The following is a 14,337-nucleotide window of genomic DNA, read 5'->3' as shown; positions in this document are numbered from 1 at the left end:
AAAAGGAAAAAATTCGTCCAAAAGCTGATCGGGTATTGAAATTATGCAAATATACATTCCTTGTGAAATAATTGCTAAAAGTTGCAGGTACTGTTTCACAGAAGTAAGAGAACATTTAAAGAGCTTTAAAGTATGTGTTTTGATTCATTACTATGCTTAGAAAAAGTCATAATCCTTGCAATCTTTTTGTTTAGCTTTGTTTTGTTTTTTGTATCAAAAAGATAGGCTGAAGTCCAGTAGAATATGTACTGGTTCATATTACATTACAATATAATAAGTATGGATATACCATAGCTAGTATCGTATTTTAATACATACATAATGCCCTAACTTATTACAGCCATTTTAGATGATATCTGATTAATGTGATATTTCCATGAAAGTTTATCATCGATGTTTTGCCTAAAAAAATTGGTGTGTTTTACTTTGTCGTTTTCTTTTTCAGTAACTGTTATAGTTTTGCCATGCAATGTCTTTGGTTTTCGCTTTTTTTTGGAGAACGCACCCAAATCAGCATTTGTTACAGCTACCGACAAGAATATTGACTAACGTATGATTTATCGAGGATTCAAGTAATCAATTATGCTGTGAAACATTCAAACGTTTGTTAATATCCAAAGCCTGCTTCTTTGTCTTAGTCAGTCCGTAAGTGCCCACTCTCAAGGTGACATACCATGACATATGTGTATTGCTTTTAACCCCTTTATTATTTTGTTGTTTTTAGCTTTAAAGTACCAAACTTCGATACATTTTGCAATAAATTTGAAAACACATCAAGGGCTAAGGACGGTATCATACGTGTACGATTGGGTCTTAAATTTAAATTCAGTGTGCTTGCGAATGAACTAGAAATTCTGTTTTACATCTGGGTATCACATACAACTAAAGCCGGAAACTATTTAAATTCAGTAAAAAGTATTTATATATTAACGCTCTAAAATTGTAAATGATGCCATGACTCCAGCAAAAAAGTTGTAGGCGTGTATTGTTCAGAAAAAAGTGACAAACTCTGGATTCTCAACACACAACTCTGGCATAAATTAGATTGGCGCGCTAATTGACCCTTTTTCTTCCTTCAATGCAATACGTTGATGTTTCAATCTCTGGATTTTTGTTTTGACACTTTGGAAATGCTCCCGTTGTATTCCAATATATCAATTACTTAGTTAGTCAGTTACGAAAATATACTTTTTTTAATGTTTGTTTTTGGCACGTTTTAGCGATCTACGTGTTGTGCTCCGTGGTATGTTTATTGTTTTGGGTACATATACCCTCCTTTTTTTTTTTTTTTTTTTTTTTCTTGCACGTTTTGGCCATTTGCCCGTCGTATTTGCGGTACTTCAACCCAGACATTTGGGCTATGTTGCCGTATAGTTTTGCGCTATATTTGTTCCTCAGGCACATAGTGCGCCTCCTCTGCACGTTTTTGCGATGTCGCTTTTGGGTTACTGGGTATATCTATTTCTCAGTCAGATATCTCTTTCTGCACGTTTAGAAGATGTTCCCGTCGTGTTTGGGCCTTGAATATACGTTAGTTTTGAGCAATGAAATCTGACCTGGCAAACTCGCTTTATCACAACAAAGTTTTGGTTATTTGGTATACAGTCAATATTCGCCTTGAGTACACCTCGCTATCACGGACACCCCGATAATACGCACAGCAGCTAAATCCCCAGCAAAAATAAATTACAGACGTTTGACTGAAATAAATTTCCGCTATTACGGACTCTCGCTAGTTTTTGACTTACTTAGTTCGGCTTATCAGCTGTGCAACATAGAAAACTTTGTAATATTCACGGCGTGTTATAGTTTGTATTTCAGTCGATAATTTGGATTGTCCTCGTTAAGCAAATCCTCGTGACTATGGTTACAAAATGTAGCATTTGAAAGCATATCAAGGGCCAAAAAAACACCATACATGTATAATTTGGACTTAAATCAGTTTGCTTGCTGGCAATTGACCTACAATCGCCCTTTTGTTTTACTTTTGGGTATCACATACAGCATAAGCCGGAAATTTATTCAACTCTTTTTTTTTTTTACGTGCTTCACGAGAGTCATGTGACTCCGACATATAGCCCTCTAATAACAAAAATACTTCACTAAAGTTGAGGATTACGAGGCCAAAGTCTCGAACTGGGGATTCTCGACGCACCCTCTGAAGTTTAATCTTACGGTCGCTTTCCAGGACCTTAATCCTATCGGGAAGGCAGCTGAAAATCGTTCAGCGCGATGCATTGACGTTTTCATCCCTGATTATTATTTTTTTTCTTCAAAATTTGGAAATGTCTCCGTTGGTATTCATGTATATCTATTTCTCAATTCAGCATCCCCTCCCCATTTTGTTTGCATGTTTTGGTCATGTTCCCGTTGTGTAAGAGTGGTATTTTATCATATCAGTTACATATCCCTATTATGCACGTTTTGGTGATAATCCCTTTGTGTTGTGGTATTTCATCATCTACAGTTTCATATCCGCTTTTTGTGCTTTTTTTTTTTGTTGTTGTTTGTTTGTTTGCACGTTTTGGTGATGTTTCGATTGTCTTGTGGTATTTCTTTTTCTCGGGTACATATTCCTTTTCTGCACGTTTGGTTGATGTTCCCGTTGTTTTGCGGTATTTCTATTTCTCAGTTTTGTTTGCTGCGACTAAAGCAAAAACAGCTGAAGAAGAAGTTGTAATTTGCTACAAAAAGCTTAGATCACACGAAGAAAGGCCAAAAGTGGTAGTATTTCTCTCAAAGATGCTTCTCGGTCTTTTTCCTTTGAAAGGCCTTTTTCTCTTTGTCGCCTTCTTAAATGCATCGTCCGGTCAACCAATTGCCACGTGTAACAACTGTTGCCGGAGGGAGAATCACAAAGAGATAGATAATTCTCGGCGAAGCGTAAGGAGTCAGTGGAAATGGGGTCAAACTCCGTTGTGTGACAAAAATCTTCCTCAAGGATGGTACCGTTTTAAGAGCTTTGTTGGAGGACAGATGCCGACCCAGAGAGTGAGCATGAACCGTTGCGGCACCATGGCTCCAATGCACGCACCCTGGTCCCGACAACCCTGTGGCTCGCGTCAAGGCCTGTGTGAATCTCTTTGAAAGAAGACGGGGATGCTTCTTCTCCTTCTATGTCTCGATCAAGAACTGTGCCGGGCGTTTTTTCCTTTACTTTCTTCAACCGACGTCCATTTGCTACACCGCATACTGTGCTGGTAAGAAAGTCTGTTATTAAGAAGTACCTTGTTTTGGTATCATGTAACCACTATTGGTTTTCTTCTTCTTCTTCTTCTTCTTCTTCTTCTTCTTCTTCTTCTTCTTCTTCTTCTTCTTCTTCTTCTTCTTCTTCTTCTTCTTCTTCTTCTTCTTCTTCTTCTTCTTCTTCTTCTTCTTCTTCTTCTTCTTCTTCTCCTTCTTCTTCTCCTCCTTCTTTTTTCATATCCAGTTGTACCTCTTGAATTAAGCACGTGTTTATGATTTGCTAATAGTTTGCAAATGGTATTCGGAGGTTGCAAATGAAATCTCGATTTTTCTTAGGCAAAATTAAATGTAAGCTCAAATTTTCTACTTAATTCGTTACAGTGGAATGCAATTATTTCTGTCCTGGGAGAAGCAAGTGTGACGTAAATATGCGAAATAAGCCATTAAGTCAGATAATATTTTTATAAAACTATTAATTACTCGCAAAAAATTTTGAGGAATAAACTAGGGCTAAAGAAAATAAGAGTTGCCGAGAGTAAAGACTCTCAGTTGCGTTAAATTTGGGTGTCATCATTTTGTAACGCAACGAGCAGCTAGGCATGCCTTTAAGGATCGAGAATAGTGAACTATAGTGAACTATTTTAAAAAATCCTATTTAAAAGTTCCAGCGACTTTTTAAATGTTAAGAAAAATTTGAAAATACGGTCAAATGCGTTTTTTCGGCCAACTGAAGGTTCAAAATAAGGTGCGAGAACAAAGCACTGCGAAATGCTTGAAACTTCAGCTGAAGTCAAACTTTACACAAGCTATGAACTATTATTCGTGTCAGTTTATTGTCTACTACTATCATTTTCAGATCTGTCTATTTTGTGATTCTAGCGGACACTTTAAAACCACCTTTTAAGGGCGCTAAAAATAGCGGCGATAAAAAGGTAATATGTAGCGGCACAAAAGTGCACCTGGTACCTTCGTAGTTTCGACAATTTTACTTTACAGCCTCAACTTATAGGTATTAAACATTTACCAAGCCAAGTCTCAAGCTCGGACTCGAAACGCTTCCCTCTGAGAAAATCGGAGAACTTTTGCAATATGTTCGGCTCAAATAACGCAAGATTTATCGACAAAATGGAAGCTAATTAACTCCAATTAGAACTATTTCCAAACATAAATTTCAGTCTTGTTAATTTGTAACTCGACCTTAAAAACCTTTTTTTATCGCGTAAAAAAATATACCCTGAGGTTTTTGTTACCCTAGGAAAAGCACATTGTAGCTGGAAATCTCGCCACTGTTACCATGGTTAGTATTCACCTTGTCGACTTTGCTAATTGCAAACTGGCCTACGACAGACTTATTGCAAACAGTTTCGTGTAAATCAAACCTACAACTCGCTTACGACTGTCGTGTACGTCACAAGAAATGTCGTTTACAACATGTTTTTATACCCTGCGACAATCGTTAGCATAGGCAATGTTGAATGACGAGAGTTGTGTGTGATTTTGTGCATGATGCAAGTAGCGCGCGCTCTTGAAATCGCATGCGACAGCCCGGTGAGCAAAAGTAATGCACCGTCTAAATCGGCCTTTATTTTGAAAGGCAACAAAATGTTATGAATTGTAAGCGGATTTAAAGATTTAGAGAAACATCTTAAATCGTGTATTTTACTTGACCAAGCTGAAAGTACCTGTGAGCATTTATTATACAAGCGCTTGAAGTCGTACGCATGTAATTTGAAACGTACTGTGAATTTCAAATAAACAAACAATACAATCGAACCTCTATTAAGAGGCCTCATATTAAGCGGCCAATCTCTATTCAGCGGCCAGTTGCCAGAGTCCCAACAATATCTTTGTTACACACTGCATTTGAAACCTCTATTAAACGACCACCTCCATTAAGCGGCCGAGGCCACTTTCCTGGCGTCCCGACAAGTGATTATCATTGGAAATTCAGTTTCGCTTTCTTACTTAGCTGAGAGCGATAAAATAAAAAAGATACTTATAAACACATTGTTACAACATTTTTTTTTCAAAGTACTGAAGTCACAACGTGGCACTAACTAGCAGTAATGACAATAGGGACTTTACGCAAACACGACGCCGACGGCAACGAAAACGTCAATAAAGAAAAGGCTTCATGAACTAAACATTGCTGTGCACGTGCATTGCAAATTTTGATACATTTCGTCGCCTTCTTCGGCCAAACAACAACGTGAAATGCCCAAATTCAAGGCTTTATGGAGAGCGTGTGCTAACTCATCGCTTGAAGACCGTTCCCATCAGTTCTATTACTGGATCGATAGTTCGGCCACATTGTAGAAGTTGAACGTATTGGAACTTGCGCAAAGTAGTACAAAAAAGTAACACGAACTTGTATTTTCAAGTGACGTTTTCGTTGGCGTTGCCGTCGTGGTTACGTTAAGTCCTCAATCTTGTCCATGCACGTGTGCTTTTGACCATATGAACAGTTGTTATTTTTCAAAATGTCTTGGTCCTTTTTATAAAAAAAAACAAAACAAAACAAAACAAAAAAACAAAAAGAAAACACTTGTGGCTATCACATGGTTCCGTATTTTTCTTGTTTGAACAACCTTTCTTTGGCTCAATTGTCAACGTAACATTTTATTGCTTATTCAATTTTCGACAGTTTATGGAAAACAAAATACGGTGCGGGAAACGTAAAATTTAACGTCGACCACAGTTTCCCGTAACAAGCAAGTTCAATTAGGCCTCAAAGAGTTACTGTTCTTCGTGTTTAGACAAATTACAGTTGTTTGATAATTGTATACTGTACGAAATCTTGTTTTCGTTAACGTTGTGGGCTATTTTGTGTCTTGAAACTTGACACTTTACGATTTGTAGTTATACTTAATAAAGTGATTCTACCATGCCTCGTGTTTATTTCCTCTATTGAGCGGGCAACCTCTATTAAGCGGCCACTAAGCAATTCCCCGAGGGTGGTAAGTTCGACTGTATTTGCCGCTTCCTCAAGAGGTCAGGATGTCAAGAGATTTATTTGTTCATGGAGAAAAATCTAAAGAAACAAGATGCCCCTCTAATGGCATTACACAGAATGCTTAATGTAGCCCCAATTATTCCCCATTGTATGTTTCGCAGATATTTAAAAACTATCCTCCCTTGGCAATTGAAATAATTGTCTGAATGGTTTTATTCAGATATATTGCGTGATACTTATCGTTGTGTTACTAGGAATCATACCAGAAATAACTATGCAATAACGTCATGACCCCGCTGAACTGGTCTGGCCTCCTCTAGCTCTAATCCTTCGCGTTGATCATTCGATCTGTTTTTTTAAAGCGGAGTTTCTTTGCTGTGTACTCTCCCAATTTCCACCGTTTCAACTGTCGAGTACTACCTAGAAGTTATTATTTCGATTTACCGCTTGAAAAAGGTTTGTTTTCTCTCCGAAAACGGCAGATCAAAGTCTTAAATTCATACATGTGGCCGCCATTGAACAAAAACAACTTTTCGAAATGATGACTTGCTTTGACGTCACACAGGTAGAGATGAGTGGGTCCCCTCCCTCGTGACATACGCGCCGATAATAGATTTTGATTGGGCCGCTTTTGTTCAAGACAATCAAAACAATAGATCCCTTCTGGGAGAGGGAAGAAATTTAATGTATAAATCAAATTATGATTTGACGTCACACAGGAAGTGATGAGTGGGTCCCCTCTCTCGTGATATGTGCCTGAAAAATAGATTTTGATTGGGCCGCTTCTGTTGAAGACAATCAGAACAATATATCCTTACTAGGGGAGGACAGAGTTTAATGCATAAACAAGATGCCTACTATACTGGCATTACGCGTGATGCTGTGGCTGATTCATTTATTCCAACTGTATGTTTCGCAGATTTATAAAACAATCCTTGTTACTGGAATAGTTTGAGTCACGAAGATCGCGTTATGTTGTTTCCCTTGTGTTACGCTACTCAGGGTTTCAAGGGAAATTGCGGGAATTCCATTGCGATAACGTAAGCTTCTCAATGACCTCTTTTCTGTCTGCAATCGTGGTCTAAGACTGTCAAAGAAAGCACGATTCCTTCGCCAGGAACTCTCCAATTTCCACCGTTTTAGATGTCGAGTGCTGCTTAGAAGTTATTCTTTCGATTTACCGCTTCAAAATGGTGAAATTTCCGTTTGAAAACGGCACACTTGAGTCCACAACATGTTAACAATATGGCGCCACAAATTTAATCCGTTTTTAATAAATATATCAAATGATGCGTTGACCTCACACAGGTAGGGGTGAGTGGGTCCCCTCCCTCGCGATAATGGATTTTGATTGGCCTGCTGTTGTTGAAGACAATCAGAACAATACATCCCGAGTAGGAGAGGGGAGGGTTTAATGAATGAATTAATATACAGATTTGTGGCTACGAGGAAAAAGAAATCGTCCCGTTTTTAGACACGGTATGCCCCCTCAGGGCATCCCGCGTAATTAATGTGCACATTTGTGACTACGATGAAGAAAAAGAAAAAAAAAAGATACCCGACCGAAACCTAGACACGTCATGCCCTGCGGGCATTCCGTGTAAAAAAGAAATGCCAGTTTTATGATATATGTGGCAATTTCAAAACTGATTAATTCAGTCCACGAGTAGAAAGCAAAGCAAATACACAGAACTGATTATATATTGGTTATTATAATGTTTGAAAGAGTTAAATAAAACATACCGGTTCTGTTCTGTTCTTCGCCTTTAATGCTGCACCACTAAGTTTTTACAAATACAATACATTTGCTTAATCAGCAAAGGTTAACTGAATCCATTTTCTCACAGCACACGGGTCCAGGGCCATTGAGCATCCGTTCAAAGATCTTTCAAAACTTCTGACATGTCACGCAAACCCAAGCTCGACCCAATTATACCAGAAACAGTTTCAGAATTCACAAACCGAGTAGCTGCAGATATGACCTATACTACGTTTTCATACTGATGCTCCCACAATTGACGAAAACTGGACATCGAAAATTGCCGGCAGATCTCCTAATCAATTCATCTTGAACATTCCAAGAACACTTACGTCATTGTCCAAACACTCCAGATTATTAATTAATTAATTAATTAATTAAATTTGGTAATAAAGCTTGTTGTTGTTGTTGTTGTTGTTGTTGTTGAACCTAAACGCCTGTCAGTTTCTAAAACTGTTTTCCAGAACATCATGGGGTGCCTATTTACATGGTTTAATTAGCACTTTTTCAACCGGTTTTTTTCGAAGGAAATCAACCGAGGCCCACAAAAATTCCAGAGTGATTCCCCGGCGTCTTCAAAGTAATGTGTGAGTAATGGCTCTCTGTAGCTATAGTATGCTACTCAGTCAGACTACTCCTTGCGGACAGTTTGGGGATTACCCTCGTCATTTTGAATGTGTCGCACTAAAGGATTGAACGAAAGGTATCCCAAGGCACAAAGTTGCGGTTAGCTGGAGTTGCCAAAGATGCTTTCGGGTATTTTAACAGCGAAAGAAAGGCATCATATCTTAAACATTTGCCCACGCCATAAGGCCTACTTTGGCATCCGTTGCAGCGTGTGCGAAGACTTGGGCCTAGATATTCCTCTCCCAAACCTGGCTCTTCTAGAGGACGTTACTCTCAAGTGCACGTGCCGGAAGTAAACCATAAGACCCGTGAGCATTCCATTATATATTAAGCAATGAACTATGGCATATGCAAAGGGTGGCCATTCCCTAAAAGAACAGCGAAACCTCTGTTCCGCAATTTTAGATGTTACTAAGGTTGAAGTAATTAAATGAATAAGTATGGTTTAGAAAAAATGCCGGTACGTAACCCGATGGCGTGGTGTTGCGTGACATCGAGAGATTAGAATTTCGATTGCGGCTATCAGCAAATGGCAGAAATGACCACGTGACTATGTTTATCCTACATTTCTGGTTCAATGTCTTTGATTTCTCACAAACATTTAGTAGTTTCCATTAGCATCAAAGGCCACAATTATTTTGCACTGTTCTTGTCTATGTACTCATTTTTCGAGAAAACATAAACGCGAATCTCACGGTTTCTCTTTTGCCGCAAATCGAGCAACAATTTTCAACCTTCAACCCGAAGATAAAGAAAGCAGATGATACTGAGTATGAAGCAAAATAATGTGGATTCGATTTGCGTCTGATGCTTATAACAGTTCTATAGTTTCAGTGGTGTAGAATGAAAAGTGGATTCATGCATAGTTTTGGGTATGTGCTTATTTTTTGTGACGACTTGAAACGACATTACGAAATCGCGCCCATTGAAACACGTCGCTCGTAAAATGCAAATGAGCTTCATTTTGGACGTCAATCACAGCAGTCTTTTGTGTATGGTATTGTTAAAGTGACAATTCGCGAAACGCATTTATTCATTGAAACATAATAGAAAAATTACGCAACACAAAAGAACGAAAGGCGAAGTTTATCAGCAGAAGTTGCGTGACTAAACTAAAATAAATAAAAAAATTGTCCTGCGCTATCAAGGAAGTGATGATTTTTAGGTTATTCGATGACAAACGACGGTTTTAATAAGGATGGGCATTATGTATGCTATCGTTGCGATAAAAAAAGGAGGAAAACAGATAATCACAGTCTCCAGTGAATTGAAAGTAATTTGCATAATCGAGCGGCACGGCGAAATTTAATTTTCAATCAACGAAGCGTGTTTTTACGGCAATATACTGTGATTCCAAGCGAAAATTTTGAATGAAATGATCCTAAATCAACCACATTCGATGTTAAAACTTTTATACGTTCCTTTCAAGGGGCGCTGCTACCGTTTCCTTACGTAAACTCCTTCTTCTTGTGCAAACAAATAAACGAACACTCTTGAGGATTCATGCTGCGAGACAAAAGATACCGCTAGCAGCGGCACGCTTTTTAATGCTCGCAAAGCATCATGGTACCCCATTTTTATCGGGCGATGTGTTTCAATGGGCGCGATTTCGCAATTTAAGCTTAATTTAAGCGCTAAATCTGCTGCAGTTGTTAGCGATCGGACAAGTTTACCTCTCGTTTCTTAATTATTTAATGGAATCTGTGTTTTTTAATTGCAATTACGACGTAACTCTGTCATTTTATCATTTTAATTATTTGAAAACAACATGAGCAAATCTTTTTTTTTTTTTTTTTTACATCCTGGCATCCCAACTGAGAAGTCAACGAATCCAGCCTGGTTACATTGCCATTCAACGCAAGAATATCTCGTTAATTGGTTCATGGCTGAAATCGATTTCAAGTCGATCTTACAGTTTTTAAACTCCTTATTCGTAAAAAAAAAAATATTCCATTGTTCCGCTAACTTAAAGAATCCAGCATTTTTTTTAGAGAACCAAGCAGCTATGGATTCATGACATCTCTTAGATTTGATCTGTCAAAAGTGCAAATCGACAACTCTTACAAAAGGTTTAATACTGCCGTAAAAAGCACGGATTTTCATTTGAAATGAAAACTTTGGAGAGGCCATAACACCTTTGTCACCGTTGTTTGCATGATAGTGGACATTTCTTCAGGGTCAAAGTACAAATTAACAGAAATGAAGTTTTTTTTTGGAAATAATTGGTGTTAATTAGCTTCCATTTAGTCGATAAATCTTATGTCATTTGAGCCAAACACATTACAAATGTTCTCCGATTTTCTCAGAGGGAAGCGTTGCGAGTCCGAGCTTGAAACGTGGCATGGTCAATTTTTAATAGCTATAAGTTAAGGCTGTAAAGTAAAATAATCGAAAACTGAGGTACAAGGAGCACTTTTGTGCCGTTAAAGATTACCTATATTTCTCCACTATTTAAGCGCTCTTCAAAGGTGGTTTTAAAGTGTCCGCTAGAATCACAAAATGAATGGATAAAAAACAACAACAGCAACAACAATTTATTATAAGAGAAGACTAATTACAATATTATATAGCAACAATTAGCAAGGGCTATTCGAGGTGGGTTGCATTGATAGTTGTTTACACGCTTAAAAGGAACAGAAAATTAACAGCACAAAATAGAAATGATTCATTAAACAAAGAGAAAAAGAATTAAATAGGAAAATAGAAAATGTTTAGCAGTGGACAATAAACAAGCATAGCAGTTCATAGTTCAGTTTTGTAAAGTTTGACTTCAACTGAAGTTATTTTAGGCATTTGGCACTGCTTCGTTCTCCGCTTTATTTTGAACCTTCAGTTGACCGCACTTTGACCAAAATTAAACAGTCGCTGCAACTTTTACGGTAAATTTTTGAAAATAGTCCACCAAAGGGTATTTTTGGACCGAATATGAGCGATTCGAAAATTCGCCGTCAACGGCGAATTTTCGATTCTTAAAGGCAGCTGCTCTTAAGCAACCAGGACGCAACGCCAACGAAAACGTCACTTGAAAATATATGTTCTCGTTGTTCGCAAGACTACGTGGTTATTCCACCGAGGGCGGCCGGCGAAGAAATGTAAATAACAGTCATGCAGAGTTGCTTGATGACGTTCTCGTTGCCGTCGTCGTCGTATCTCCGTAAACTTCCTTGTTCAGTGAAGTAACCTTAAAGGACCGTGGTCACCAACTATACTTTGCGCCCCTCGAAGACAATATGCGCCATTTTTGGTGGAATCGAATTTCAAATCTTCTACATCCCGCCCAATACACTGCCAATTTGGGTCTTTATTCACCGTCAACACGTTCTCAGATAATCAGTTGTTTTATATAATGGATCATTTGTGCTGTTTGTGAGTTTTCGCATATTTAATCGCATATCTATAACACACACTCGGGATTGTAATCGTTTCATCGTTCTGGTTCCCGCCGAAACCTAAACAACATTCAAGGTCTTCGATTGAATCATCATTGGAACACCATCTTGATTATTCTCCGTGCTATGGAAAAAGATAGTCAGAAGTTTGAAGGACTGGTCGAACCTGGAGTTTTGCCCGATGAAGCGTATTAGGAAGTCTCGGAACTCTGTCTGCTGGATACATCCGGGCTGCGAGGGCTTTTATTTATTTACTTACCGATGCTTCAATCCGCAATGATTACTTTAGCCAAAGCTTTTTACTCTTGGAACGGTCCCCAACCGTTTCCTCGAATCTCGCTTCTTTGCGGCGGCTATACTAAAGAAACCGTATGTTGATTGTGAGCAATAAGCTTTGTACAGGCCCGCAAATGATCCCCGGACCGGAAATGATCCCCAAATTGAACCGCAAATGATCCCCGGACGGGAAATGATCCCCAGATTGGATCGCAAATGATCCCCGATCGCCTTATCATAAATATAGAATGGAATGGACTCAAGTTTGAAAAGTGGATTTCAACTTTATACACAACAATTTTTTTTCTTAATAACACCATTCGTTATGTTTAAAAATTTTAGTCAGTTATATTAAACTATCTGCATGCGAATTTCACCACTTTAAAAATTATAATGTAGCAGCTCAGTGCAACAGAACAATTTAGTTATAAACTGGAACATACATGCCTGTGTACATAATTTACGTACACCATTACAACGCCTAAAATGTGCACGAATTGTACGAAATTCGTCATCAGTTTTCGAATAGCGCGAACAATACGACACAAATTTTGACAGTGCAACTCAAAAATACTTAACTGGAACAGGCCAACTTACTCGAATGGGAAAGGCTCTTCAGAGAGTACCACAATTTCGCACGCACTGATGCAGTGAGCTTTCCCCGAAGTAACCCAGCCACTCCCATCCCGAACGCATTCACCTTAGAGAATTCGTGAATCGTAGTGGGTGGAAGACGCACCTTCGACGGATTTCCATTACCCGCGCGTGAGGCGATTATGTTGCCTTATCAGGTCCGGTGAACATTTTCGATATTCCGGTTGCAACAGTGTCTAGCTAAAAAGAAGGCTTATCTATAATCTACCCAAGTAACCATAGACAAGAAGGAGCCGATTTCGACAGCATTCCTTTGGTGAGCCATGAAGCTCATCAAAGCAACTTCCATAGCCTTCAGCAAATGGACGCAAAAATAACAGATGTGCTCGAATAATTAAAATTCAAGTATGGAGAAGGGCGAATTACTGAAGATCAAATTTGCCTAAAATGCGGAAAAAAATGACAGCCATTCCTAAGGCGTCTATGAGGGGGACAATGGTCTTCTGCAGGTCTATGCCGACGACAGTGTGTTTTGTAAAAAAAAAAAAAAAAGAAAGACTGGGAGTCCAATCAGCGGCAAAACGAAAACGAAAGACAAAATCAACATATTACACGATAACGTATTGGACGAGCGAGGCTAAAAGGTACTTAAGCTTAAGACTAAGATCCGATTAAGAACAAAGGCGATGATAGTGGGGGAGATTTGACCGCCATCTGAAGTGCATTGACCGATCTCCTTCCTTTTTCGAAAAAAAAATCTAGCGAAGGTCTTAACTGACCCGCTCTTTAATTTTTTCATGTGGAAGAGTTTCGTACAATTCTTGCACATTTTGGGCATTGTAATGGTATAAGTAAATCATATACATGCATGTTACAGTTTATCAGGTAATTTGTTCTGTTGTACTGTGCTGCTATATTATAATTTTTTAAGTTATAAAATTTACATGCAGATAGTTTAAATATAACGACTGGTGTTGTAAAAAAAAATGAATTCTGTAAAGTTGAAATCCACTGTCCAAATTTGAGTCCATTCCATTCTATATTTATGATGAGGCGATTGGGGATCATTTGCGGTCCAATCTGGGGATCATTTCCCGTCCGAGGATCGTTTGCGGTTCAATCTGGGGATCATTTCCGGTCCGGGGATCATTTGCGGGCCTGAACAGCTTACTTCTGCCCGGTGTCCAATTTTGAGTTTCTTTCAAAATTGATAGGGACAGGGGGAAAATGTGTTGCTATTGTTACTAGACTTGTCTGCGGCATTTGACACAATGAACCATTCTTTGCCAATCTCGCATTTGGAGAACTCGGGCCGATCTCAATGTATTGAAATCAATGATAGAGAATCGTAGGATCGGGATCTGACTGTGGGTGTTTTGCAGGGCTCTGTTGTACGTCCCATATTGTACCAGGAGCTCATGACCCCTGTTGATCCCTTGAGCTCCTGATTGCACCTATTGTTCACCGCACCACTTGCTGAGATAATACGAAGTCATGGATTCGGCTATCGTTTCTATGCTGATGATACTCGGCTCTATGTATCGTTCAAAGAT

The 14,337-nt window shown here is 38.7% G+C and overlaps 1 pseudogene across 1 annotated transcript in view; it reads left to right on the top strand.

Moving 5' to 3' along the window:
- The first annotated feature begins 2,593 nt into the window (after nucleotides 1-2,593).
- The window catches only part of LOC146450117 (von Willebrand factor D and EGF domain-containing protein-like), a 20,781-nt pseudogene continuing 9,037 nt past the window's right edge, over nucleotides 2,594-14,337 (top strand). Inside the window, exon 1 of the transcript XR_014860392.1 lies at nucleotides 2,594-3,200. The product of XR_014860392.1 is annotated as a von Willebrand factor D and EGF domain-containing protein-like (transcript). The remainder of the gene's footprint in view (nucleotides 3,201-14,337) is intronic.

This window comes from Pavona decussata, unplaced genomic scaffold, assembly GCF_977016875.1.
Source record: "Pavona decussata unplaced genomic scaffold, jaPavDecu1.1 SCAFFOLD_509, whole genome shotgun sequence".
Lineage (NCBI taxonomy): Eukaryota > Metazoa > Cnidaria > Anthozoa > Scleractinia > Agariciidae > Pavona > Pavona decussata.
Note: the sequence above shows the minus strand (reverse complement) of the source record. Positions and strands in the feature narration are given on the sequence as shown.